This window comes from Thalassophryne amazonica, chromosome 5 (assembly GCF_902500255.1).
Source record: "Thalassophryne amazonica chromosome 5, fThaAma1.1, whole genome shotgun sequence".
NCBI lineage: Eukaryota > Metazoa > Chordata > Actinopteri > Batrachoidiformes > Batrachoididae > Thalassophryne > Thalassophryne amazonica.
In genome coordinates, this window is record NC_047107.1 from 14,421,221 (window position 1) to 14,448,773 (window position 27,553).

General features: G+C 39.8%; 1 long non-coding RNA gene across 1 annotated transcript; it reads right to left on the reverse strand.

Moving 5' to 3' along the window:
- Positions 1 to 456: 456 nt before the first annotated feature.
- On the reverse strand, positions 457 to 27,284 carry LOC117510119. Its single transcript, XR_004560621.1, has 3 exons — positions 27,275 to 27,284; positions 10,566 to 10,568; positions 457 to 696 (listed from the first exon to the last, which is right to left on the reverse strand). It is a non-coding gene; the product is annotated as an uncharacterized LOC117510119 (long non-coding RNA).
- Between the last annotated feature and the right edge of the window lie 269 nt (positions 27,285 to 27,553).

Genomic DNA, 27,553 nt, shown 5'->3' on the forward strand with positions numbered 1-27,553 from the left:
TGGATTATTTTAAGAAGAAAATAGAAGACATTAGGTTCAGCATATCCCAGCATGCCTTGGCCCAGCCACTGCAGCCTGCTATGGAGGTGGGTGCTATCACTGAGGTTTTACCTAGATTTACAGAATTTGATAGTATCTCACTGGGCATGCTGACAAAACTTGTGATGTCTACACAACCTGCTTATTTGATCCTATACCAACAAAAATGTTTAAGGACCTATGGCTCATTCTTGGGCCAACTGTGCTGTAAATTGTTAATCTCTCACTAACTTGTGGATCTGTTCCTAAATGTTTAAAATCTGCAGTGATTAAACCATTACTTAAGAAATATAATATTGACCCTAGTACATAGGTGTCAAACTGATTCCAGAAAGGGCCAAGAGGGTGCAGGTTTTCTTTGTAACCACCCACTGCACAACTGCTGGTAATCTAACTCACATAAAATCCTTAGAAGATTGCCTTGCATCAGTAAGAAGCTGGATGTCCAGTAACTTCCTAGTTTTAAATTCTGATAAGACTGAAATGATGGTTCTTGGTCCAGCAAGACATCGGCATCAGTTTGACCAGCTAGCACTTGGCCTGGGTTCTTGTGTCATACATCCTACAGACAAGGTGAGGAACCTTGGGGTAGTTTTTGATCCTACATTGTCTTTTGACTTCCACATTTGAGATATTACAAGGACTCCTTTCTTCCATCTGCAAAATATAGCGAAGATTTGTCCCATCCTGTCTATGGCTGATGCTAAGACCCTGATTTATGTATTTGTCTCTTCTAGATTTGATTATTGCAACGTTTTATTTTCTGGGTTGCCGCAGTCCAGAATCAGGGGTCTTTAATTGGTTCAAAATGCTGCTGCCAGACTTTAGACACGGCGCAGAAAATTTGACCACATTACACCCATTTTGGCGTCTCTTCACTGGCTTCCTGTCTATGTGAGATCAGAGTTTAAGGTCCTGCTACTGGCCTATAAAATTGTTCACGGACTGGGACCGTCCTATTTTACTGATCTACTTAAACCCTACATACCGGCCCGGGCTTTGCGTTCACAGGACGCAGGCTTACTTTGTGTTCCCAGGGTGAATAAAAAGTATGCGGGAAATAGAAACTTCTCTTATCATGCCCCGGTCCTGTGGAATGCTTTCCCTGTGTTAGTGAGGCAGTCGGACTCTGTTGAGACTTTTAAGTCGTGATTGAAGACACACTTGTTTTCTATTTTATATGATTAACATGTTGTTTTACTCTGCTTTATATTCTTTTTACTTTTTTACCTTTTTTTATTATGCTTTTAATCTTTTAATTACTCTCTTTGATCTTTTGGTTAAATTTATTGTTTTCTGTGAAGCGCCTTGAGGCGACACTGTTGTGATTTTAGCGCTCTATAAGTTCAATAAATTGAACTGAAATAAATGAAACTGAGGATCAGAGAAGGCCTTGAGGTGTAATACCAAAATACAAAATACCAGCTACAGTGTGTGTAAACCTGGTGAAGACTTACAGGAAACGTTTGACCTTTGTCATTGCCAACAAAGATTATGTTACAAAGTATTGAGTTGAACTTTTATTATTGACCAAATACTTATTTTCCACCACAATTTACAAATAAATTCTTTAAAAATCCTACAATGTGATTTCCTGGATTTTTTTCTCATTTTGTCTCTCACACTTGAGGAAAATTACAGACCTCTCTCATCTTTCTAAGTAGGAGAACTTGCAAAAATCAGGGGCTGACTAAATACTCTTTTGCCCCACTGTATCTTTTAATTTCACAATAATGCACTAATTCTGAAGTTTTGAATATTGACACACATACACAGATGCCAAACTGCATTATGGGCAAACTGAGCCTCAATTTCAATTCAATTTATTCACTTTATATAGCGCCAAATCACAACAGAGTCGCCTCAAGGTGCTTCACAGAAAACAATTCAGAAAACAAAATAAAATAAATTAAAAGATTAAAAAGCATAGTAAAAGAGTAAAAAAGTAAAAAGCATAGTAACATAATATGCCAGTATGTAATATGCCATACAGTATGGAGCTAAATCCAGGCCCAAAGTTTTGTAATCTGAAAATAAAAAAAAGATTGAAAAAAAATAAATTTTGAAACTGAAAATTCAATGTTTGTTCTTGAATTTTATAATCATTTAAAAAGTTTTATTAAAATAAAAATAAGTGTAAGATATATATTTTTCAGTTTAAATAAAGTTTTGATTCAGCTCTGTAATTATTTTGATCAAATCATTTATTTTTATTCATATGTCTTTTTTTCACCTTCAGATCTTTTTTTTTTCACTTTCAGATCTTATTTTTTCAGTTTCAAACTTTTGGCCCTGTTCTGGCGTGGGAGGGCGTGGCTTCGATTGACAGGGGCGTGGAATTGAGAGTGACAGCAGAGCAATCAGTCCTCACATGATGTTGCTTTCAGGAAACGTGGGTACTTTGATAGATAATGACTTAACACTTTCTCTCCACTGTATTGTCTTGATACCTGTAAATAAAGTGATGCTAAAGATGTCTATTACAAGTAATTCTAGACTTCTAGACTAAAGATGTCTATTACAAGTAATTCTAGACCACTCTAGGTCATTTTTGATGTTTAAAAACTGGAAAATATGCAAGATTGTAAAGTTTAACACCTATACCTTAAAAGACCGATGTGTCCCAAATCCACACAAGACCGTGAACGCAGTGCAGCATCGCTGCATAAAAATGAGGCAGGTCACTCATTTTACAGGCTGCCAGCAGTTAGTGACACACAGAGACACCTGGCTCAGCAGATCTGAAGGAAGCTTTAATATGGATAGAACCAAACAGACTGCCCGTAAATCCAAATCCAAAGCCGCATCCTGTCAATCACAATTTCATGCCCCTCTCAATCGAAGCCACGCCCTCTCACGCCAGAACAGGGCCAAAAGTTTGAAACTGAAAAAATAAAATTTGAACGTGAGAAGAAATATGAATGAAAATAAATTATTTGATAAAAAAATTACACAGCTGAATCAAAAATTTATTTAAACTGAAAAATATATATCTTACACTTATTTTTATTTTGATAATACTTTTAAATGATTATAAAATTCAAGAACAAACATTGAATTTTCAGTTTCAAAATGTATTTTTTTCAATCTTTTTTTTTTTTCAGATTATAAAACTTTTGGCCTGGATTTAGCTCCATAATCCAGGAAGACAGTGTGAATGACACCTGGCTATATCACAACTTAAACAGAATTTTCAGTTTTCCAAATGCCTTTTTTATCAAATGAAAAAAAATGAATACACATTTATTTGTAAAAAAAAAAAAAAAAAAACAACATACATGTTACGTTTTGTGTTGGTTAAATGAATTAACCAATCAGTAGTCACAGGCTCAGTTTACCCAAAGTGCAGTTTGGCATCTGTGTGTTAATGATCAAAACTTCAGAATTAGCACATTTTAAAATTAAAAGATATGTGTTAGATTTTCACTATATTTCACATGTCATTAAACTATCCAGATTAATTTGGTTTATAAATCAAAACCATAATTCAAACCTGCTTTCCTTTGGAGGACTTCAGCCTCACGGCTGGACCACTGTATGCTGTAAATGGTAATGATTTTTGTTTTGGTTTTTTTGGTTGTTTTATTTTTTGATGATATTGTTTTGTTTTTGTTTTTTTGGGGGGGTTGTTGTCATTGTGTGGTGGCCAGGCCCCTTCTGCTGGGGTAGAGTTGAGCTAAACTCTTCTTAGCTGCCTCATTGCTGCAAAATACATAGCAGACAGGGGCCAGCAGGGTTTATAAATGTTTTTCACCGTTATTAACTGTAAAAAAAGAAAAAACGTTAGCGGTGTAAAAGTTATTGGAACTAAATTCATCGGAAGCTAATTGGTCCGCTAATGGTTTTAGAATTTAGCTGGAAAGCTAATCCGCTCACAAAAAGTTAGCTTGGATAATTAACGATTAGCGGAACTGTGCCCACTACTGTCCAAATGTCATAAAACTGCCATGCTCTATAAGGAATTTTTTTGAAGAGAATTAATGTTAAAGAATGTCTTTGCTATTGTATAATTAATTTTTTTTGTATCTCTTTCTATTTATGATAATACTGTGACTTGTTGTGGCCTTGTCCTTTGTTCGTTTGTTGTTAATGTAGGGGAAACCGGGTCACGGTGAATCACGAGGCACAGTGAATCAGTAGCTATATCTGCAAAACTACATACATATTTGCAGCAGTTATGCCATATTTTTATGCATAAAGACATCCCCCTTATAAATTAATGTTTTGTTTTTGGATACATTAAGGGTAAAACTAAGTGGCAAGTGAAGTCAGTTTTTTCCTATCAAAAGTAAATTTTGTGGATGTCATTGTATTTATTTCTGACAACAGAGGAAAGGTGGCCCAAAAATTGTTATTAGTTACAAGACTACATCCACCTGGTTGTCAGTCCAACTGGTGAGCATGTGTTATGTCTTCTCCAGACTATCAGCTATTTGATAACGTGACTCCTGTGTGTCACATGCACCTGGGGCACAGTGAATCAGTCTATAAAATGATTTACTAAGCCTCATTATCAAGTGGATGACAAATATTATGTGTAGAAGCTTATACATTTATTGTCCATGCATTATTTCTATAATTTGTGTATATAAACAATTGTTATCACATTTGAACAAAAATGATGACAGTTGTATTTATAATAGTTTCTAAAGGACTTATATCACTATATATGGATTATATGGATTGCTGGATTATAGTTTGTATATGCATCAGCATATATTTAATAATTTTGAAGAAATCTTTATAATCATGTGTTTTTTTTCATTATATTCTAAGTTGACTCACTGTGTCCCGGACACTGATTCAGCTGAATCAAAAATTTTAAAATTGATTTTAAACACCTGTAAATTACACTTAGGGAGACATAAATTATACTGCATTATAAATAATCTGCTGTAATAAATCCACAATAGAATGAACCTATGCATAATGTGTTTATGCTGCCACAAAACAACATTTCAGATCCACTGTGCCCCGGCTTCCCCTATTTGTTGAAAAAAAAAAATGTTGTAGGAGAGACAAAAAAAGTGAGTAAAAACACATTAATAATATTTAGAACTACAAAAAAAAAAAAAAAAATTCTTGGTTTCTTTATTTATTTTGCCATTGAAATTAGTCATCATTCTCAAAATAAAATAACTTCTTAAGGCCAGAGCTTCTCAAAGTCTGGAGACTTTGAGAAGTCACAGCACAGCAAATGAGGTAAGTCGGCTGAGTGAGTCCGAGAGAGGTTTGACATTCAATGCGGGAACAGCTGCGGAGGCATCACGTGTGCATGTTTGAACACGGAGGATAGGTATGACTCTGCTCAATGATTTACAATAGGGCTCTGTGGCTTTGCAGACTGACAATATTCTCATTGCGCCGGTAGGGATGCTGTTGCAAGACCGCCAACTGAAAAACATGAGCCAGCGAGACGTGGTCCCATGACAAAAATCAACTCTATTTCGTCAAATGGTTTGGAAAGTTTTCAGATTTAGCGAGAAAGTCGTCAAGTTGTCAACACTGACGCCAAGTCTTGGAACAGAGCAGGGTGCATAGACACTCTGCCCCAGCAGTAAGCAGGCTCCAGTGGCGGAAAACACAGGAATCCAGGTAGAACCCCCACCACCACCACTCCTAGGGTCCAAAACACCTTTTTCTATTGTTTTTTTTTTTCTTTTCTTTTTTTGCCACTAACACAGTCAGGACAGTCTGTACCAACACCAATTAAAAATACTACAAAAACAAGGAATTAGGGAAAAATACACACGATATTGAGGTCGAATAGCTATACAAATTCTTGGGGCTTCTGATGTGCATTGGACAGGATTTGTTTTTCTGAGGGGCACAAATATAATTTGTGCATCTTATTGCATGTTGTCAGAATTTTTCAATATATTATCAATTAGTAATGTCTTTACTTTGATTTGCTGTCTTTGATTTCATCTTTGATCTCATTATATACACATATATGCATATACACACGTGTTTCATTTATCTAATGTGTTTCATTAATATTACTCTCTTTGTTAATCACTGAATTGCTAAAGTAGTTATATTCACTACATTGATTGATTGATACATATCTATTCACTGTATTCACTGAACTGTTTAAGTAATCATTAAACTGCTCACGCGGGAAGATGAACAGATGAACTTTGGCTCAGTGAGAGTGTAGACTGTTTTGCTGAGATCATGTTTTTGCTGAGCACAGATGTACATTTTAATTAACAGTTCAGCCTTGAGCAGGGAGCTGTGTGACCTGCACAGGGTTGAGCGCTGTTTTCCTGTTTTCGTCTTGTTATGAGACAACCCGTGAAACTGGAGGTTGTAAAGCCATAACAATTTCATATTGACGTGAGACCAGACTTTGTGTCGCTTACGTGTTTTGTATTTTGTCGATTCCATATGCTTGTATGTAACTTTATTCTAATAAATATGGGAGGCAGATGGGCGTGGCCTTTCAGAGCTGACGAGACGGTCAATGACGAGGGTCACGCTCATCCGGTCTCTCCTGATTCAGGAAAAGAAATTCAGTGTCTCCTGCGTGATTATTTTCTGTGTTAACTGAGTTGTTCTTTTACAGGTCCACCTCTGTGCAACTCTCACACATGTAAATAGCCACAAAAAAAACCCTGAAATATTTCCTGCATTTTAATGTGAACTGTTGTGTATAACTTTTATATAGCACCAAATCACACCAGAGTCACCTCAAGGCGCTTCACACAAGTAAGGTCTAACCTACACTAACCCCCAGAGCAACAGTGGTAAGGAAAAACTCCCACTGAGGAAGAAACCTCAAGCAGACCAGACTCAAAGGGGTGGACCAAGAACCATCATTTCAGTCTTATCAGAGTTTAAAAGTAGGAAGTTTCTAGACATCCAACTAATCAATGATGCAAGGCAATCTTCTAAGGGTTTATGTGAATGAGATTACCAGCAGTTATCGGCATGTGTAACAGCATCATCAGCATAGCAGTGAAAGGTAATTCCAAAATGCCACAATATGTGCCCAAGAGGTGCTATATAAGGGGAGAAACGCAGGGGGCCTAAGACAGACCCCTGTGGAACCCCAAATTTCATGTCACTAAGGTTAGAGGTAGTTATACTGTACAAAACACAGTGAGAACAACTAGTCCAGTATGACGTCAGCCATGCAAGGGCACTCCCAGTAATCCCAAAATGATTTTCCAGCCTATCAAGGAGAATATGATGATCCACGGTATCAAATGCAGCACTGAGATCTAACAGCACCAGAACCGTAGTAGTGTCTGAATCGGTTGCAAGCAGAAGATCATTCACCACTTTAGTGAGAGCTGTCTCTGTGGAATGATATTTTCTAAAAAGCAGACTGCAGTGGCTCAAAGAGATTATTCTCAGTAAGATAGTCCATGAGCTGCCGTGACACCACTTTTTGTAGAATTTTAGAGCAAAATGATAGATTTTATATCGGCCGATAGTTTTTCAATACACTAGGGTCAAGATTAGGTTTCTTAAGTAATGGTTTAATCACTGCAGATTTGAAACATTTAGGAACAGATCCAGAAGTTAAAGAAAGATAAATAATTTCCAGCACAGTCGGCCCAAGAGTGGGCCACAGGTCCTTAAACATTTTTGTTGGTTTCTTCTCAACGTAATCCAGGAAATCTTGTGCTGTAAAAGGAAAGTGAACAACAGGTGGTTGTCCATGAATAAGTGTTGCCATTGTGTCGAACAAGAACTTTTGAGCTATGTTTGTTTTTGTTGATCAAATCAGAGTAATAGGCTTTGTAGCCAGTAGTGCATGCTTATAGTGTAAGATAGCATCACGCCATGCAAGGTGGAATACTTCTAATTTTGCACTACGCCATTTCCGTTCTACACCTCTAGCCTTATGCTTGAGGTCATGCAGGTAATCATTGAACCAAGGTGACTGTGTTTTGGGGGAGTGCAGTTTTAACACAGGTGGTGCAATCATGTCGAGTGTAGCTTTGATCACTGAATTTAAACTATCCACAAGTCTGTCTACTGATTGGGTATTTGCCAAATGTGAAGCTAAGACATCAGGCAGTCTAACTTCAAATCAGTCTTAGTTGAGGAGTTGATGCATCGCTGTAGTGATATACTGTATAAGGTTGTTGTTCCACTAAACACGGCAGCGACGCTGTAAACTTAGTAAGTGAGCGATCACCTTGCTTCACATCACGAGGGACGTGACTAAATGTATATGCTGATGGGCAGGCTTCATTTAGGGGAAGGACAGCTATACGTTTAAGCCAGGTTTCACATAACCCAATCATAATGATTTTGAGGATAGTGATCTTATGACCCAGACACAGTGGGGTTGACAGTTGAACTGTTTGGGTTTAGGGGTGGTTCCAGAGTAGCATATATAAGCTGCCTAGAAGTAGGTTTAGGTTTGAGACATTCCACGCGTGTTGTAGGTAGCAGACATGAAACCTTTGATATTGCTGGGACAGCCAGCGGGCCATCCTCAATTTCAACATCATCCATTGTAGTAATGGGTATTAAGTTTGCAAAGCATATCCCTCTATGCTTCTTCTGGACACGTCTGCAGAAACAGGCCACAGTCTGAACTGGATGAAGTTCCCTCCCTGCCACATAAACTGCACTATCACCATAGTGGATTTTCTGCACTAAATTCCCTGCTAAGATAATGGATTTCACACCCACCATAAGCCTTGCAGGGTCTCTAATCACCTGCTCCGTGGCCTGCTGTAAATTCCTAATGTTATCCTCCCTGTAGAGCTCTATCTACGTTCACAGACAAGATGGCGACGCCTTCCCCAGTAGAGTGGAGGCCGTCCAGCATCAGCAAGCCACGGTGGCCCCAGAACAAAGGTCAGTTATCAATAAAGCTAAAGCCTTGCTCTCTACAAAATTGCACCACCCACCTATTTAACGGTGTCAGCCTGCTAAAAGCCTCATGAGTACCCCAGGAGGGGAGGGGACCAGAGACTATTAATCAATGCCAACACATCTTTCTGGCAAGGTCACAAGTCCTTTCTATGTCCATTTTTGTGACCTCTGAGTGCTTCATCCTGACATCATTGGTGCAGATGTGAATAACTATGTGTATCTCAAGACATGTTGTTAGACTGTCTTCCCTTCTGCAGCATCAGCACCCTAAGATGGGATGCAATGTTGGGAGCTCTGGCCCCAGGAATACACTTAATGTCAGCCAGCGTCTGTAACCTGACTTTGCGGGTGATAGAATCCCCTATCACTAAAGTCCGGTGTTTCGCCTGGAGACAGGAGTGGAAGTCACTTGTGGGCTCAGAGAATTCACATCAGGCAAATACAAGGGGAAGAACTGATTCACAGTTTGCAGTGGCGAGTGTGACTGGAGTACCACAACCGGGCACCAAGCCCGATGGGGCTTCCTCCGCCTAGCCACAGTCCGAAAGCCATCCTCCACAGCCGGTGTTTCTAGGCTGATGCTAATGAGCTCACTCGCCGGCCCAACACTAACCTCATCTGGAGTGCCCATAACATCTAACTCCACTGAGCTAAGAAGCTGCCCTAACGTATGGACACCTTATCTTATGGCCATCATATCTTCCAACATCACGCAGGATATTATGGAGGGTGTAAAGTAGGTAAAGTAGTGTACTTTGTGCACTAAGAAATTCAAGAGTATAGTAAAGCAAGCACAAGCTAACCAGTAATGGATAAGCTAACCACTCCTAAGGCTCACACAGGATTCACATAGACGTAAATAAATGAATTAAAATTCACAGCAGTTACACTGAAAAACTAACAGAAGTATTAAAGAAACGGGGGGGGGGGGGGGGGTCAAACCTGCTAATGCAAGCTAACTGCTAGCAAAAATGCTAGCCGCTCCTAAGATTTATACTGGAGTAAAATAATGACCTAAAATTCATAGCAGTTACACTGAAAAACTAACAGAAGTATTAAACAGGTAATAAAAGAAGCAGCTATAAAAGTAACTTCAGGGGGAGGGGGGAGTCACCCTAGCTAGTGAAAGCTAACCGCTAGCGAATGCTAACCATTAGCAAATGCTAACCGCTAGTGATTCACAACAGGACTGTAGTTAAATAAGGTTCAGAATAGGCTTACAGCCAGAAGAGTGCTAAACAGAAATAAAAGAAACATATACAACCGTGTAAAATTCAGAAGAGTGTCACAACAGCAAACAATCCCTTGGAAGCAAGTTGCCAGATCTGTGGCAACTTTTGAGCACGATTTGGTATTACACATCTCACATGCTCGCACTGTGTTCCTGCACATGCTCACGAGCGTGCACGAAACTCTGTGAGCACGATTTGGTATCACACCTCTCAAATGGTCGCACTGTGTTCCTGCACGTGCTCACGAGCATGCACAAAACCATTGCTGCGGGATTGTTCATGCCTGTCTGACCGTCTGTCCCTCCTGACATTGGCTGGAATCTTTTGTGGTTCACCATTTCATTTATTTTTCACCCTTTTTCAGCCAGTTTCTGCTTCTTTCACGCAACTCCGTGTTATGTGTGAAGGGGCCAAAGGTCATAGCTATGGAAGAAGAGAGTGCAGGTAGTGGACTTGCTTCCCTACAGACATGACCAGTCCCCAATATAGAATGTGTGCAGAATTTTGAAATGAAAAATACGATCATGACCCTGTACTGTTGCACACCTTAAAACATGTTTGCAGGAAGAATGGGACAAAATAATACCTGAACCTCTTCATGGCTTGTATTCTCAATGCCAAAATGACTTTTAAGTGTTGTGAGAAGGAATGACGACATTACACAGTTGTAAATGCTTTAGCATTCCTACTTTTTCTGCAATGTGTTGTGGGCTTGAAATGCAGGAATGGATGTACAGTATATTCAGTGGTGGGCACAGTTCTGATAATCCGATAACTGATAATTATTCAATCAATCAATCAATCAATTTTTTTTATATAGCGCCAAATCACAACAAACAGTTGCCCCAAGGCGCTTTATATTGTAAGGCAAGGCCATACAATAATTATGTAAAACCCCAACGGTCAAAACGACCCCCTGTGAGCAAGCACTTGGCTACAGTGGGAAGGAAAAACTCCCTTTTAACAGGAAGAAACCTCCAGCAGAACCAGGCTCAGGGAGGGGCAGTCTTCTGCTGGGACTGGTTGGGGCTGAGGGAGAGAACCAGGAAAAAGACATGCTGTGGAGGGGAGCAGAGATCGATCACTAATGATTAAATGCAGAGTGGTGCATACAGAGCAAAAAGAAAAAGAAACAGTGCATCATGGGAACCCCCCAGCAGTCTACGTCTATAGCAGCATAACTAAGGGATGGTTCAGGGTCACCTGATCCAGCCCTAACTATAAGCTTTAGCAAAAAGGAAAGTTTTAAGCCTAATCTTAAAAGTAGAGAGGGTGTCTGTCTCCCTGATCTGAATTGGGAGCTGGTTCCACAGGAGAGGAGCCTGAAAGCTGAAGGCTCTGCCTCCCATTCTACTCTTACAAACCCTAGGAACTACAAGTAAGCCTGCAGTCTGAGAGCGAAGCGCTCTATTGGGGTAATATGGTACTACGAGGTCCCTAAGATAAGATGGGACCTGATTATTCAAAACCTTATAAGTAAGAAGAAGAATTTTAAATTCTATTCTAGAATTAACAGGAAGCCAATGAAGAGAGGCCAATATGGGTGAGATATGCTCTCTCCTTCTAGTCCCCGTCAGTACTCTAGCTGCAGCATTTTGAATTAACTGAAGGCTTTTTAGGGAACTTTTAGGACAACCTGATAATAATGAATTACAATAGTCCAGCCTAGAGGAAATAAATGCATGAATTAGTTTTTCAGCATCACTCTGAGACAAGACCTTTCTGATTTTAGAGATATTGAAGATAATGTTTTCATTATCGGATGATCTTTTTTAGATAACTTTAAAAACCATTATAGGAAGTCCCTTTGGCTGCTCCCTTGTTTGCACTCTGGGTCACCACAGCAAATCCAAGGTGGATCTGCATGTTGAATTGACACAAGTTTTACGCCGGATGCCCTTCCTGATGCAACTCCACATTACATGGAGAAATGTGGCAGGGGTGGGATTTGAACCCGGAACCTTCTGAACTGAAACCAAGTGCATTAACCACTTGGCCACCACTGCGATAAATTTTTGTCCGATAATTTTTAGACCAATAACGTGGTAAATAAAGCTGAACAGCTACAAACATTTATAAAATTTAAAATCAGTTGCGCACCTACCTGTTACATGTTTTGTAGCAGATGTGTAGTTCTACCCTCTGCAAAATAAAGAAGAGCTGCTTCTAGAAGAAACCGCTCTATCCTCTGCAAGCAAAGGAGAACTGGTCACCAAAAAAAAAAAAAAAAAATCATTTCTTTTAACTCCATACTGATACATGGGCAATATCACCCAAGTCATCCAGAGGCATACATTTTTAACTTATGGTTCAAATTTTAACCAAACTAATTTCGGACAAGTTATTTAAATTAACGTCACGTCTGAAGTTTTATAAAGTGAAAATATCAGATATATGTTTTAGTTTTAAAGTAATTTTTAAGGTTTTACTGTGGACATGCTGTGTCCAGGTGCATTATGGGTGATAGGGTAATCTCAGTACGTTCATGACATGAGAAATGCATTTCAAACACTCTGATCAGGCTCCACGGACAACAGCATTAAACTCTAGTGCCTAAAACTCTCGTGAATATATTCTCTGGGTTTATAGATGTTATTGTGTTAGCATTTATTACATTCCACGCATCTTAAATGTAGCAGACACAGATTATCTGGAATTTTGTTTTGGCAAGTTTTTATGGTCTCTACAGCCATCTACTGGCCAGTAGTGTTCAAGGCAGTATTCAAACTGAAGCTGGGATGATATTTTCAAACACTGTACTTGATCCCAGCTCAAACTATACCACAGAACCGCACGGTGTAAAAGTTCAGAGTGCACGATTTATGTGTTCTATTTATTTTTGACACCGGTTATATCAGACGGTTATCTAATTACAACTTGTGTTATGTGCAGACGCGAGTTGAGGAGCGCGACCAGCGTCTGACTGAACCCAGCGCTAAAATAACCAGAAAGCGGTTCCAAAAACAAAACAAATTTATTTCCCTTTTGTGCAATAATTGTGTACAACATAAATGTGCGTTTGTCTGGCGAGGTGAAGGACGGCGCGCTCTCCAGCGCCCAAATGGATCGAAGCCCGACGCTTCTGGACCCAGACTCAACGCCGAACACCCCCCAGGTGGACACGACAAACTGACTCTGTGAAGGATGGAAAAGGTGAGGTAAGTCAACAGCTACAACAAATATCCTTCAAAGGCACACACTATCAGCAACACATTCAGGTCTGAATTTAAGCTTTATGTAAATGAGCAGCTTCTCACAACAGGTGGAGGATCATCATTCCGTACGCCACGGCAGTGAGAAGCGAGCTGCACAATTCTCATCAATGTTCAAATATACTGCGTAACAAAGCACCAAATTACTGTTAACACTTATTCAGACAATCATCACCTCTGATGTGTGCTGACAGCATGTGTCCCTCACCCGTCCTCCTTCACAGGCACGATGTGTCAAACCCAGGCGCGGTCCTCAGCGTCTCACAACCGAACGTCACAAGGTCGAGTTCCCGGCAATTCTGCTTGAACCACTCATGGCTTAAATGCAGAACGCCATCTTATTATCTGCTTCAGCTGAAAGTCTTTAAGTTTACACATGAGCATCATCTACAGGTGCAGCTAATAATGCTGATGAGGGTGAAGGACTCTTCTGCCAGCACCGTCTCCACAGACAAAAACCAGTTTGCATACCACCTGGAGAGCAAAGAAAAGAAAACAACACAAAAACATCCAGCCAAACCCCCCAACACACAACAACTTGTTTTTGTGTGTGTGTGTGAAAATGCCTGTTTTTACAAATAAAAAATGGAATATTTTACAAAAGCAGATTTATCTGTAAACACCAACACACGACACACCTCACATTAACGTGTTGGTTTACATAATGAATGACTCAACCAAATCAGTGTTAGCGGAGGTACATTTTACTCAGAATCCTTGGCAATCTGCCTGTGTTTGTTACAAAACTTCAGAATTAGTGCATTATTCAACATTAAAAAATATGTTATATTTTAACTTACGAATAAAGTCTTACGGATATTCAGGGTTTGGTCTGTAGCGGCTCTGTAATCAACCATTTCTGCAGCGCGACTCCACTTTGAAGCGTGAACCACTGAAGCAATGCTTCGATCCACTAGCTTGTTGGTTCTTTGATTCGCTGCTCTTCAGAAATGGCAAGTCCGTTTCTTAACACCTCTCAAAGCCATTAAAATATCATGAGTCACTTTTGCGTGGATTAAAGTCACTAACTGGGACTCATGTCTTGTTGCAGTCAAGAAACAAGAATCGTCCTCCACTCCGTTGGCACAGCTCCAAACACTGCGTGGCTCTCTGCCGAGACAGAGTCCGGTTGGAATTAATAACTTCAAAATTAATTACCGCTTTAAATAAAATGACACATCTTACAAATGTTGTATTACAGGCAAGAAATTACAATCCACTAAAACATTTGTTTCCTCCCAAAATGAGACGTGCTGTATTCTTTATAAATTACATCCTGACGTGAAGCACAGCCAGCTGTAAGAGCTCAGCTCAGATGTATGGAAAACATTTATGCCAATATTGTCTGAAAGGAAATGCTTTTGACAAAAACTACAGATTTTGTTTATTCCTATTTCTGTCCAGAGATCAAGGATCCACCATGTAGAGTTTGTATTTCCATTAGTGACACACAGTTCTTGTTTCTGTAAAAAATAACTAAATTTGACACATTCAGTTCTATAAAAATCAGCTTGATGCATGAATACTAGATCTCTATTGTTTGAAATTCAACTGTGGAGGAAATACTAATGATCCTGACTTTAATGTCATTGTGGCAACTCGTAATATGTGGACAAAAACCCAGTTATGTGATACCGCTATGCAGTTGTGTGTACTGTAATAAAACTGATTTTGGTGCGATTTGGAGGTTATAAGGATTTTATGTTGATTTTATGGATTTTCTCACTTGGTTATACAGGTGGTCCCTCAAAGGGGTTGACATGTATGTGATGGCAGTATTGTGATTGAGTAGAGAGTTGAGCTTCGTGGCTCCTCTCAGCTTGTTTCTGTGCTGGAGACCATGTAGTAAACAGGAGCTTCCAGCAGGGGGCAGGATGTTCAAAGACAGAAGTGCTGGCTCATTGTTTGGGTCTTTTGTCACTTTTGATGCTACCAGAAGCGATGATGCTGTTAAAACTCAAAATCAACTTGTTAGTAGTTGCAAGTGTACCAGAGACAATACTTGAATTTATTGGTTATCTGTAACTTCCGATACATTTTTGGGTGGTGTATTGCTTTATCTTTATCAAAGATAACTTTTCAGTTATCTGATTATCTGATTAAGTTAATTTTTTTGTTATCTGTGCCCACCACTGAGTATATTAACACATGAAACAAGGTTGACCAAAGAATAATATACAAATAATGAATGTTTATGAGTTCAATGGTATGAATAGGTGAAAGATGGAACGAACCATTCAATGAGGCGAAGCCGAGTTGAATGGTTCGTTCCAGCTTTCACCGACTTAAATATTTGTTCCATTGAGAGAATGTAAAAACATTCATTATTTGTTTTATATAATGGCTAAAATAGATAGTTGTCATTTGATATTTTATTAATTTATAAACAACAGAAAAGGGACTTACATTTTGGTGTTCCACTGCTGCTAAAGTCCAAATTGTGACATGTAGTCCAGTGATGCTATGCACTGACTTCAGACTTCCATAAAAAAAGACTTTGTGTAGTTCCTCAGTCCAGCCAAAAATCACATCAGTGTTTCATGTGAACAGCTCTTCTTGCATCCAGACGGTTTACAGTGGAGTGGATTTTGTGTGTATGTGTGTACAGTAGTGTTCAGAATAATAGTAGTGCTATGTGACTAAAAAGATTAATCCAGGTTTTGAGTATATTTCTTATTGTTACATGGGAAACAAGGTACCAGTAGATTCAGTAGATTCTCACAAATCCAAAAAGACCAAGCATTCATGATATGCACACTCTTAAGGCTATGAAATTGGGCTATTCGTAACAAAAAATAGAAAGGGGGGTGTTCACAATAATAGTAGTGTGGCATTCAGTCAGTGAGTTCATCAATTTTGTGGAACAAACAGGTGTGAATCAGGTGCCCCCTATTTAAGGATGAAGCCAGCAGCTGTTGAACATGCTTTTCTCTTTGAAAGCCTGAGGAAAATGGGATGTTCAAGACATTGTTCAGAAGAACAGCGTAGTTTGATTAAAACGTTGATTGGAAAGGGGAAAACTTATACGCAGATGCAAAAAATTATAGGCTGTTCATCTACAATGATCTCCAATGCTTTAAAATGGACAAAAAAAACAGAGACATGTGGAAGAAAATGGAAAACAACCATCAAAATGGATAGAAGAATAACCAGAATGGCAAAGGCTCACCCATTGATCAGCTCCAGGATGATCAAAGACAGTCTGGAGTTACGTGTAAGTGCTGTGACAGTTAGAAGACGCCTGTGTGAAGCTAATTTATTTTGCAAGAATCCCCCGTAAAGTCCCTCTGTTAACCCTTTACCTACTGAGGCTATAAATGGACGATTGGTTATAATTTTTTATTATAGCAATAAAGTTAAGAAATAATGTTCTATGTTTGTGTGCTTTGGTACCTTTTTCCAAGAGTACCTGAATTTCAATTATATTACACCTGATTAACTATTTATACACATTATTTGTCAGTTTTAGCATTTAAAATGAGAAAAAACACAAAAACGAACTTGATTTTATTTTCAGTTTTTTAGTGAAAAATGATTGTTGGAAGTTTGGATTTCACATTTTTAACAGGAAGCTGTAAGTGTTTACAATCAAAATAATTAAATTTGTGTGTCTAGAACTCAGAAACAGTGCAAAAGTAAACATTTTGCAAGGTGAAAATATGCAATAAGTAACCAAATTTAAAGTGCATAACCAAACAATATGAATCACAACAAACAAATTGCAAAACTAAATATAAATATATCAATTATTATCTGTATTATTAAAATGTGTAATAAATCACTCATTTGATCACTCATTTTGTGCAAAATTATACAATATGAATAAAACAATAAAGTGTCAAACTATATACAAATATATAACCAAGAATCAAAATTAGATCTAAACTACATCAGTCAGTGTGGTACTGTTTGTAACAGTTTCTGTCTGGCTGAAGACAGAGGCCAATTTTACAAAGTTTGCACATCCAGCAGAATAACCTCTTGCAAACCTTGCAAGAATGCCGCCCCTTTGTGGATCGCTGGCAGGGTGGGTTTCCACTGCTTGTTGCCACCGGGCAGTGGCTTGTGGCTGATGGAGCCATCACACCCACACAAACATGCACACACACCTTTACAAATGACACTAACATCCTGCCTTTTCCTCAAAAATTACTACATTTATGTTTGCTGTCTGTCTCTGTACTTTTCTGTCACTTTTGCGCTCTTTTTCATACTTTCCCTCGTTTCAAAAGTCACTGAACGCACTTTACCGTAATATATGCAACATATAGCATACTGTTGGAAAGCACGGGTTCTTGGCTTGCTGTCAGTGTTGAAATTTTTCAGATTGAGGGCTTACATGAGAACTTATGGTAATGAGAATCAGCAGCGCACTAGTGTGAAACTTCTGTGTATTTCCTCTGCGTTATGACGTCACAGGCTTACGTTTACCATAATACACCATATATCATTGGAAAGCCCTTGGTGTTAGCTTAACAATGCACTTTGAATCATTCAGAGTGGACAAACTATGGCGGAGTTACGGTAAAGAAAAATACACATATGGAAAATATGGCGTGGGCTCCATCGCCGTAGATAAAGGGTTAAATAAAAGACGTGCAGAAGAGGTTACAATTTGCCAAAGAACACATCAACTGGCCTAAAGAGAAATGGAGGAATATTTTATGGACTGATGAGAGTAAAATTGTTCTTTTTGGGTCCAACGGCCGCAGACAGTTTGTGAGACGACCCCCAAACTCTGAATTCAAGCCACGGTTCACAGTGAAGACAGTGAAGCATGGTGGTGCAAGCATCATGATATGGGCTTGTTTCTCCTACTATGGTGTTGGGCCTATATATCACATACGCGGTATCATGGATCAGTTTGGATATGTCAGAATACTTGAAGAGGTCATGTTGCCTTATGCTGAAGAGGACATGCCCTGGAAAGGGGTGTTTCAACAAGACAATGACCCCAAGCACACTAGTAAACCAGCAAAATATTGGTTCCAAACCAACAAAATTAATGCCTCGCAGATGTGAAGAAATCATGAAAAACTGTCGTTGTACAACTAAATACTAGTTTAGTGATTCACAGGATTGCTAAAAAAGCAGTTTGAACATAATAGTTTTGAGTTTGTGGCGTCAACAGCAGATGCTACTATTATTGTGAACGCCCCCTTTTCTACTTTTTTTTACTAATAGCCCAATTTCATAGCCTTAAGAGTGTGCATATCATGAATGCTTGGTCTTGTTGGATTTGTGAGAATCTATTGAATCCACTGGTACCTTGTTTCCCATGTAACAATAAGAAATATACTAAAAACCTGGATTAATCTTTGTAGTCACATAGCACTACTATTATTCTGAACACTACTGTACAATAGCCATTCCATGGTGGTAGTTATAGCCAGGTCACAGTAAATGAAGCATTAAACAGAGGTCAAAACTGAAAAATGCTTTAATCATTTTGATATGCATAAAACATAATTTGGCTGATCATAAAGATTCCAAAAAGGTATAGTTTGGATGGTCTGTGACCAAATGTTATGGGGTAAAAACAGCCACTACTGTATGTTACAAGCAGCGTCAGTTAGCTCAATCAAATTATCGTGTCGTTGTCCCCCATGCGTGCGCGCACACATCCAACCGGCTCGGTTGACTGTGTACGTCCTCAGTGCAGCGAAAAAAAAAAATCATGTCAGAAATGAGTCCAGCTTTTCATTTTCTTCCTGCTAACAGCCTCCAGACAGCACAGTGGATTTGTTTTGTGTGTGTTGTTTGCATGCGCACGCACAACATGCGCACACGTGCATGTGTGGGGGTGCGCACATGTGTGTGCATGAGCATGCGCGTGCACGAACATGTGTGTGCACACATGCGTACTTGTGCACGCGTGCGTGATCATGTGCATGCATGCGCGATCACATGTGTGCGCGTGCATGAGGACGTGCATGTGTGTATGTATGCACGTGAGTGTGTGTGCAGAGTGCAATGGTACCAAACGTATGGAACCAAATTTACACTCTAAATGGATGAGTGCAGCTTGCACTCTAAATGGAACCAAGCCGCACTCTAAATGCAGTGCAACACAAATGGGATGAATTAATCCATGTCAAGTGACATACAAAGCACCAATCAAATAACAAGGATCCACTCAGCCGTTATATAAATATGAAATATCTTGGGGCCATACGGTCTGCAATGACGTAGAAGTGAGTGTCAGGATCAATGTGGCAATTTGTGTTATTATTATTATTATTATTTTCCATATTGCGATTTCCATATTGGGATTCTAAACTATCTTCGTGAAAATGTGTTAAATATGATCGTAGACATATTTATGGATGCTGTGTCATGATAAGGAGCAGCCACACATACCAGATTGTACCTGATGTGACGTTAGAGTTGAATGCACACCGATCAGTCAGGTGTAGTGTTTAAATGATTTCTGAATTATTTAGTGAAATTACAGCATAATTCTGAATTATTTTAGTTTGGATGATTTTTAGACAACAGCCTTTGTGCAAATACAGCTCTAATCATTAGATGGCAGCAGTCGCTCTTAAATGTAACTGACAAGCCTTGATTTAAATCATCCTCTACTGTCTCCATAGCAACAGTGCTGATTAGCGCTTGAAGTCATCCTGCAGGCGGTCAGTGTTTCACACTTCCTAAAAGTCTGGATGACCCCGCTGTCATGGTAAAACCACTGATATAACTCAATGTTGATGTATTTGATGCGTGTAGATCTGTGATCACCGTAGTGCTTACTGTCTGACTGCCTCATGCACGACATTATCAAACCTATGCTGCAAGTAAAACACTTGCATAAAACAACTAAAACAACAGGCACAAAGGTAATGTAACTAAAGATCTTTATCGACACACTGATGTAGACAACACCAGTTACCCCCAATTAAGAGCTTTAAGTCCTAATGCGGCATTCACATATTTGCATAAAAACCATCATATCTGTCATTTTAGCAGAATTCCTGTCATTTGCAGCAGCAGACTACAGATGATGACATGAGGCAAACTAATTTTTCAGTCTTAACAACACAGATAATACCGCATTTACTCTATTAAACGCCCCAGGGGCCTGCAGTTATGTGAAGGGGTGCGTTTATTGACTATTGTTTTGGGCGCATGGATACATGCATGTTGTACACAGTACGGCCTTACTGTATGGAATGTACAGACATGCGTACTACATACAAGAGTAGCAGTGCAGAGTCAAATCAAAAGTTTTTCTGCATGCAGTGGCTGTTAAACAGTTACATAAAATGGCTCAGTGCAAATGTTGTTACTCGACAGTGTTCAAGCTAAAAGTTGTGAAAGAAGTGGAAGAGAAGGGGAAGCACCATGCTGCTTGAATTTTATTAGTCAATAAGAAATGCATCCGGGAGTGGTGTAGGAACAAAGATAAGCTAGCAACCCTGGCCAAAACAGCAAAATGGCTGCCTGGTGGGGGAGGACAGTGTGTTATGAGGACATTGAAGAGGAGCAGCTAAAATGGTTCCAGGAAAGTGGAATGGCAGGTGTTTGCGTGTCAGAGACGGGTCTGAAATACGAGGCACTGTGGCTGCTTAAGCAACATGGAAACCAGAACTTCAGAGCCTGGACAAAACACCAGTTTTACTACAAATTGTGAACTTCATAGATTGCGTATGTCTATTTCATTTTCATTTTACTCTGTTCTCTCAGGAATTCACAATTTCACTACATGCAATGTGCCGAAAAAAATCGGGGGGGGGGGGGGGGGGGGGGCTTTAAATACAGCATTTTTCTTAACTGAAAGATACAACAGATTTGTAGCATTTTGCACACCATTATATTATTGTGGGTTAATTCTTCTCTGTAACATCACACAGAGTATCTGTGCTCATGTAAAACAGGATGAATCTGCACTTAAATAATCCATCTGTCACCATTCATCATTTCTCTTTATTAAAGCTGAAGCAGTGCCTGGGTTGTTGTTGTTGCTGCTGCAAATGGCAGTAGTTGATCATTTTTAACATGTGACAGTAAGTGCCATCATGGTGCATGAAGCCATGCGTTTAGACAGAGGTGGTGGAATTTTCCCCTCAATCTCTTATTGAAAACAGTGGAACATCCAGTTTTCCATCTGCCGCTTACAGCCAACATGTGAATGCAGCAGAAATGTCCATACATTTCCACTGTCTCTTCTGTCTTGTTGGTATTAACAATGACAATATTTATTACACACAGCTCTATGAGCTACAGCCTAATATTAGTAATAAAGCTTCAGTTCAATTTCATTTCAATTTAATCAAGTTATAAAGCACCAAATCACAACAAAAGCCACCTCAAGGCACCTCACACAGAACAGTTCAATATAAAACTTAAAATAAATGAATAAAAATTAAAAAATTCAAATACATAATTAAAAACAGAAGTAAAAGAATAAAACAGATAAAAACTATTCATAAGAAAGAGAACAAAAATTAGGTTTTAAGTCTTGACTTAAAAATGTCCACGGACTCCGACTGCCTCACGGTCACAAGAAGACTGTTCCACAGAGTGGGTGTACAATAAGAAAAAGCTCTTTGACCTGCTGACTTCTTCTTCACCCTGGGAACACAGAGTAGTCCCTTATTGTAATCAAGGGACTACTCTTCAAAGCTTGTTGTAACCACGCCTAAAGCTCCAAATCTATGCACACGTAGACCTGATAAATGTATTAAAATAGTTTGTCCAACATAAAACTCATCATGTGGCTACACACAAGCCGCATTATTATTATTATTATTATTATTATTATTATTATTATTATTAAAGATAAAGATAGACTTTATTGATCTCACAGAGGAGAAATTCACAGGTTACGTCAGCTCTTAAAAAACACACAAGATGGGTGCAAGTAGAGGAAAATGTTCATCAAACAGCGTGTGCAAGCATAAGCAATAATAATACTACTTGGAACAGTACAAGACATAAGAAATGAGGTAGAAATAGAAATAGAATATGTATGTATATATACACACATACACGCATATGTATATACATACATACATACACACCCACGTACATACTTATATATATATATATATATATATATATATATATATATATATATATATATATATATATATATATATATATATATATATATATATATATATATATATATGCATATACACACATACACATATACATATGCACATATATAAACATGATTGGGATTGAAAAAGAGAGGAGCATCTTCTTTACAATAAGTGAGGTGGAGTTTAGGTGTGGTAAGGTGACATTAGTGCTGGGATTTGTAAACGAGTTGTTATTGCACATGATTTGTGGACATATTAATATTGCACGTGATTTGTGGACATATTGCATGTGGTTATTTCAGTGTTATTGTACAGTCTGACAGCAGCAGGGAGGAACGACCTGCGGTATCGTTCCTTCTTGCACTGAGGGTGCCTCAGTCTGTCACTGAACGAGTTGCTCAGCTCCACTACAGTCCAGTGCAGAGGGTGAGAGGAGTTGTCCATGATGGATTTGAGCTTGGTTAACACCCTCCTCTCAGCCACGTCCTCCAGAGAGTCCAGAGGACAGCCCAGGACAGAGCTGGACTTCCTGACCAGCTTGTTCAGTCTCTTTCTCTCCCGTTCTGTGCTGTCCGGGGCCCAACAGATGACAGCATAGAGGAGAGCTGAGGCTACAACAGAGTCATAGAAGGTCTTAAGCAGAGGCCTGCTCACTCCAAAAGATCTCAGTCTCCTCAGGAGGTAGAGGCGACTCTGGCCTTTCTTGTACAGGGCGTTGGTGTTGTGAGTCCAGTCCAGTTTGCTGTTGAGGTGAGCACCCAGATATTTGAGACTGTCCACAGTCTTTATGTCCTCCCGCTGGAAGTTCACCGGTGGGTGAGGTGGTGGTTTCCTCCTGCAGTCGATCACCATCTCCTTCATCTTACTGGTGTTGAGACACAAGTGGTTGCACTCACACCAGTCCACGAAGTCTGTGATGACTGACCGGTACTCCAGCTCGTTCCCCTCAGACACACAACCCACAATGACGGAGTCATCAGAGAACTTCTGGAGGTGGCAGCTGTCTGTGTTGTAGGTGAAGTCCAAGGTGTAGAGAGTGAAGAGGAAAGGCGAGAGGACGGTGCCCTGGGGGGCCCCGGTGCTGCACCTTACCATCTCAGACTAACAGCCGCACGTACTGCGGGCAGTCAGTGAGGTAGTCGATGGTCCAGGCGGCGAGATGTCTATGCACACCTGCATCCTCCAGTTTCCCCCGCAGCAGCGCCGGTCTGATGGTGTTGAAAGCGCTAGAGAAATCAAAGAACATGATTCTCACAGTGCTCCCGCCAGTCTCCAGGTGGGTGAGCGCCAGCCATTGCTGCCCTCCATGGGCGGAGCTGAGGGACCAGTCCAGGTTACGGGTCCAGTTTCTTCCACCTCTTAGTGGTGGAGCTGTTGTATGTTCTTGGGCATTTTTTAAAGGAGTGCATAGTGCGGAAGGTTCCCGGTTCAAACCCCACCCCTTCCACATTTCTCCATGTAATGTGGAGTTGCGTCAGGAAGGGAATCCGGCGTAAAACGTGTGCGAGTTCAACATGTAGATCCACCTCGGCTCTGCTGTGCCAATAGAGTTTCCTGTCTAGTCCAGTACAGGCATTCAAATGAACAGTCGGAAAATTACTACAATTCCACAATAATCGTTTCATGTCCTTCTCAAAATTAGCAGTTTCACAGATAAATTTAACCATTTACAGCTATATTAGGCCTCATTTATACTTTGGAAAGGAACCGTATCAAATACAACACTCAAGTTCTTGAGCAAAGAACATTTCACCATTTGACACCAATTACACACATAGTATACCAAACTGTACTGCATTCTCATTACCTTCAGCCAAACAGTTCACGGGTTTCACAGCGACACCCGCTTAATAGAACAGAAATTATCACCAAATTTAGACTCTTTCAAAATATGGAAAAACTCATCAATTGACAAAAGAACATACAACAATGTTTACACCACCTTTACCAAGACTTCACACAGTTTTCCACTGAGCAACACAAGCATTTAAATTAATATTCAAATAATCTCACAGTCAAAATTAAAGAAACCAAGACTAAAATGTCTCACAAATACACAATAGAATGAAAAGTGGACAAAAATAATTATTATTAGTTAGTCCCTTCGGCTGCTCCCTTGTTTTCACTCAGTGGCGGCTGGCCCATAGTGGGCACTCGGGCGCCGCCCTCCCAGATTCAAAAAGTATTATCAATGTCAGTTTTACTTAATAGTATGTGCCTACATGTAATCTAAATTATTAAAACAACATTTACACCAACTGACTCTCATTCAACAGTGTATTTATTTCCACTGACAGAACGTATCATTTCTCTTCTTGGGCGAGTGTGACCTGAGCAGGACAATGAAGCCTAAACTCACCCCCATCTTAAGAATTATGGACAAGCTCAGCTAACCACGGGTCAGATGTTTATTAAATCATATTTGTAGGGGCTGAGCGGGAGTTCTCATAACATGTTTGTGTGGATATGAAATAATGACGTGCATATTGCCTCGATAATCATGAATTCACGGGACCTAATGCAGTGATGCTGGTAACGCGTTACTTAGTAACGCATTACTCTAATCTGACCACTTTTTTTAGTAACGAGTAATCTAACGTGTTAATCTTTCCAAATCAGTAATCAGATTAAAGTTACTTCTCCAAGTCACTGTGCGTTACTATTATTTTTGCGTTGTGGGTCGATAGCAGCATTAAACTTGGTCTGTGGGCAGGGGGTCGGGGTTCGACTGACCTGCCCACTTTAAGTGAGCTGTGAGCTTTTCATCCACGGTTTTCTGCAGCAGCTACGACTCGTCCTCACCTCTTAAAGCTCGGTGACAACAGCACACCTGCACTGAGTTTTACAAAGACATTTTTATGCTTTTTTTTCTCCTTTATTTAGAATTCTGAGCTGAACCGCTTCGTATCTGCTGCTAAAAACAGCTGATCCTCTGCGACGCGTCAACAACGAACACTATTTTCCACTCAAATGCACTTAAACTCTCTTTCTGAGGACCACATAATGTGAAAAGGCAATAAAACTTTCTTACCTGTAAATCTGGTCATGTTTTCTGCATAAGTAAATGTTATTCATTCTTTGTGCTCAAACACCAAAGCAGGGGCGAATCCAGATGGAATGGGGGCGTGGGGCAAGGATGTGTTCCCCCACAACACCACTAGATTAAAGGTCCAGTTTTGAAACCTTTTTTTACTACAACTAATACTACTTATAATAATAATAATTTCAACAAGTAAAATGTTTAGAGAGAATTTAAATGTTAGAAAAATGTTAGAAAGAATTTAATAGTTACATTTATAAACAATGTAGGTTAGAAATTGCAAGTTTTACTGTTACAGTGCTGTCAACAGTTAAATATGAGGTCAAGAAAGAGGTGTTTATTTTACTTTTTATAAAACAAGTATTTATTTTCATTGAAGTCAAGAAAGGGTGACTATAAAGTGAGTTTTGGCAAGACAAGTATCATTGGCTCTCACTGCGGTATTGTATCACTTCCTGTTCCGGAGCACAGCGGTGTTTTTCTGTATCTGTTAGCTGTTTAATCTGCACAGTTAGATTGATCTAGTTATCTAGATTACGATTTGTTTCCCAGTGTAATCTTTACGTGCCTTAACTAAAGCACTCCTTCTGCTGAATCACCTCTAAATTATTTACACATTATTCACTTTGCGTGTTTTTAGGAATCCGCTAGCTTAGCACAGTTACTAGCTCTTAGCCTATTTAGCATGGCGGCTTCTCCTGTCTCTCCCGCACTTTTCTGCTCTAGGTGTGAAATGTTTAGTTATTCCTCGGCCTCCTTTAGCGGTAACGGTACTTGTAATAAGTGTAGCTTATTCATAGCTTTGGAGGCCAGGCTGGGCGAATTGGAGACTCGGCTCCGCACCATGGAAAATTCTACAGCTAGCCAGGCCCCTGTAGTCGGTGCGGACCAAGGTAGCTTAGCCGCCGTTAGTTACCCCCTGGCAGATCCCGAGCAGCCGGGAAAGCAGGCCGACTGGGTGACTGTGAGGAGGAAGCGTAGTTCTAAACAGAAGCCCCGTGTACACCGCCAACCCGTTCACATTTCTAACCACTTTTCCCCACTCGACGACACACCCGCCGAGGAACAAACTCTGGTTATTGGCGACTCTGTTTTGAGAAATGTGAAGTTAGCGACACCAGCAACCATAGTCAATTGTCTTCCGGGGGCCAGAGCAGGCGACATTGAAGGAAATTTGAAACTGCTGGCTAAGGCTAAGCGTAAATTTGGTAAGATTGTAATTCACGTCAGCAGTAATGACACCCGGTTACGCCAATCGGAGGTCACTAAAATTAACATTAAATCGGTGTGTAACTTTGCAAAAACAATGTCGGACTCTGTAGTTTTCTCTGGGCCCCTCCCCAATCGGACCGGGAGTGACATGTTTAGCCGCATGTTCTCCTTGAATTGCTGGCTGTCTGAGTGGTGTCCAAAAAATGAGGTGGGCTTCATAGATAATTGGCAAAGCTTCTGGGGAAAACCTGGTCTTGTTAGGAGAGACGGCATCCATCCCACTTTGGATGGAGCAGCTCTCATTTCTAGAAATCTGGCCAATTTTCTTAAATCCTCCAAACCGTGACTATCCAGGGTTGGGACCAGGAAGCAGAGTTGTAGTCTTACACACCTCTCTGCAGCTTCTCTCCCCCTGCCATCCCCTCATTACCCCATCCCCGTAGAGACGGTGTCTGCTCCCAGACCACCAATAACCAGCAAAAATCTATTTAAGCATAAAAATTCAAAAAGAAAAAATAATATAGCACCTTCAACTGCACCACAGACTAAAACAGTTAAATGTGGTCTATTAAACATTAGGTCTCTCTCTTCTAAGTCCCTGTTAGTAAATGATATAATAATTGATCAACATATTGATTTATTCTGCCTTACAGAAACCTGGTTACAGCAGGATGAATATGTTAGTTTAAATGAGTCAACACCCCCGAGTCACACTAACTGTCAGAATGCTCGTAGCACGGGCCGAGGTGGAGGATTAGCAGCAATCTTCCATTCCAGCTTATTAATTAATCAAAAACCCAGACAGAGCTTTAATTAATTTGAAAGCTTGACTCTTAGTCTTGTCCATCCAAATTGGAAGTCCCAAAAAACAGTTTTATTTGTTATTATCTATCGTCCACCTGGTTGTTACTGTGAGTTTCTCTGTGAATT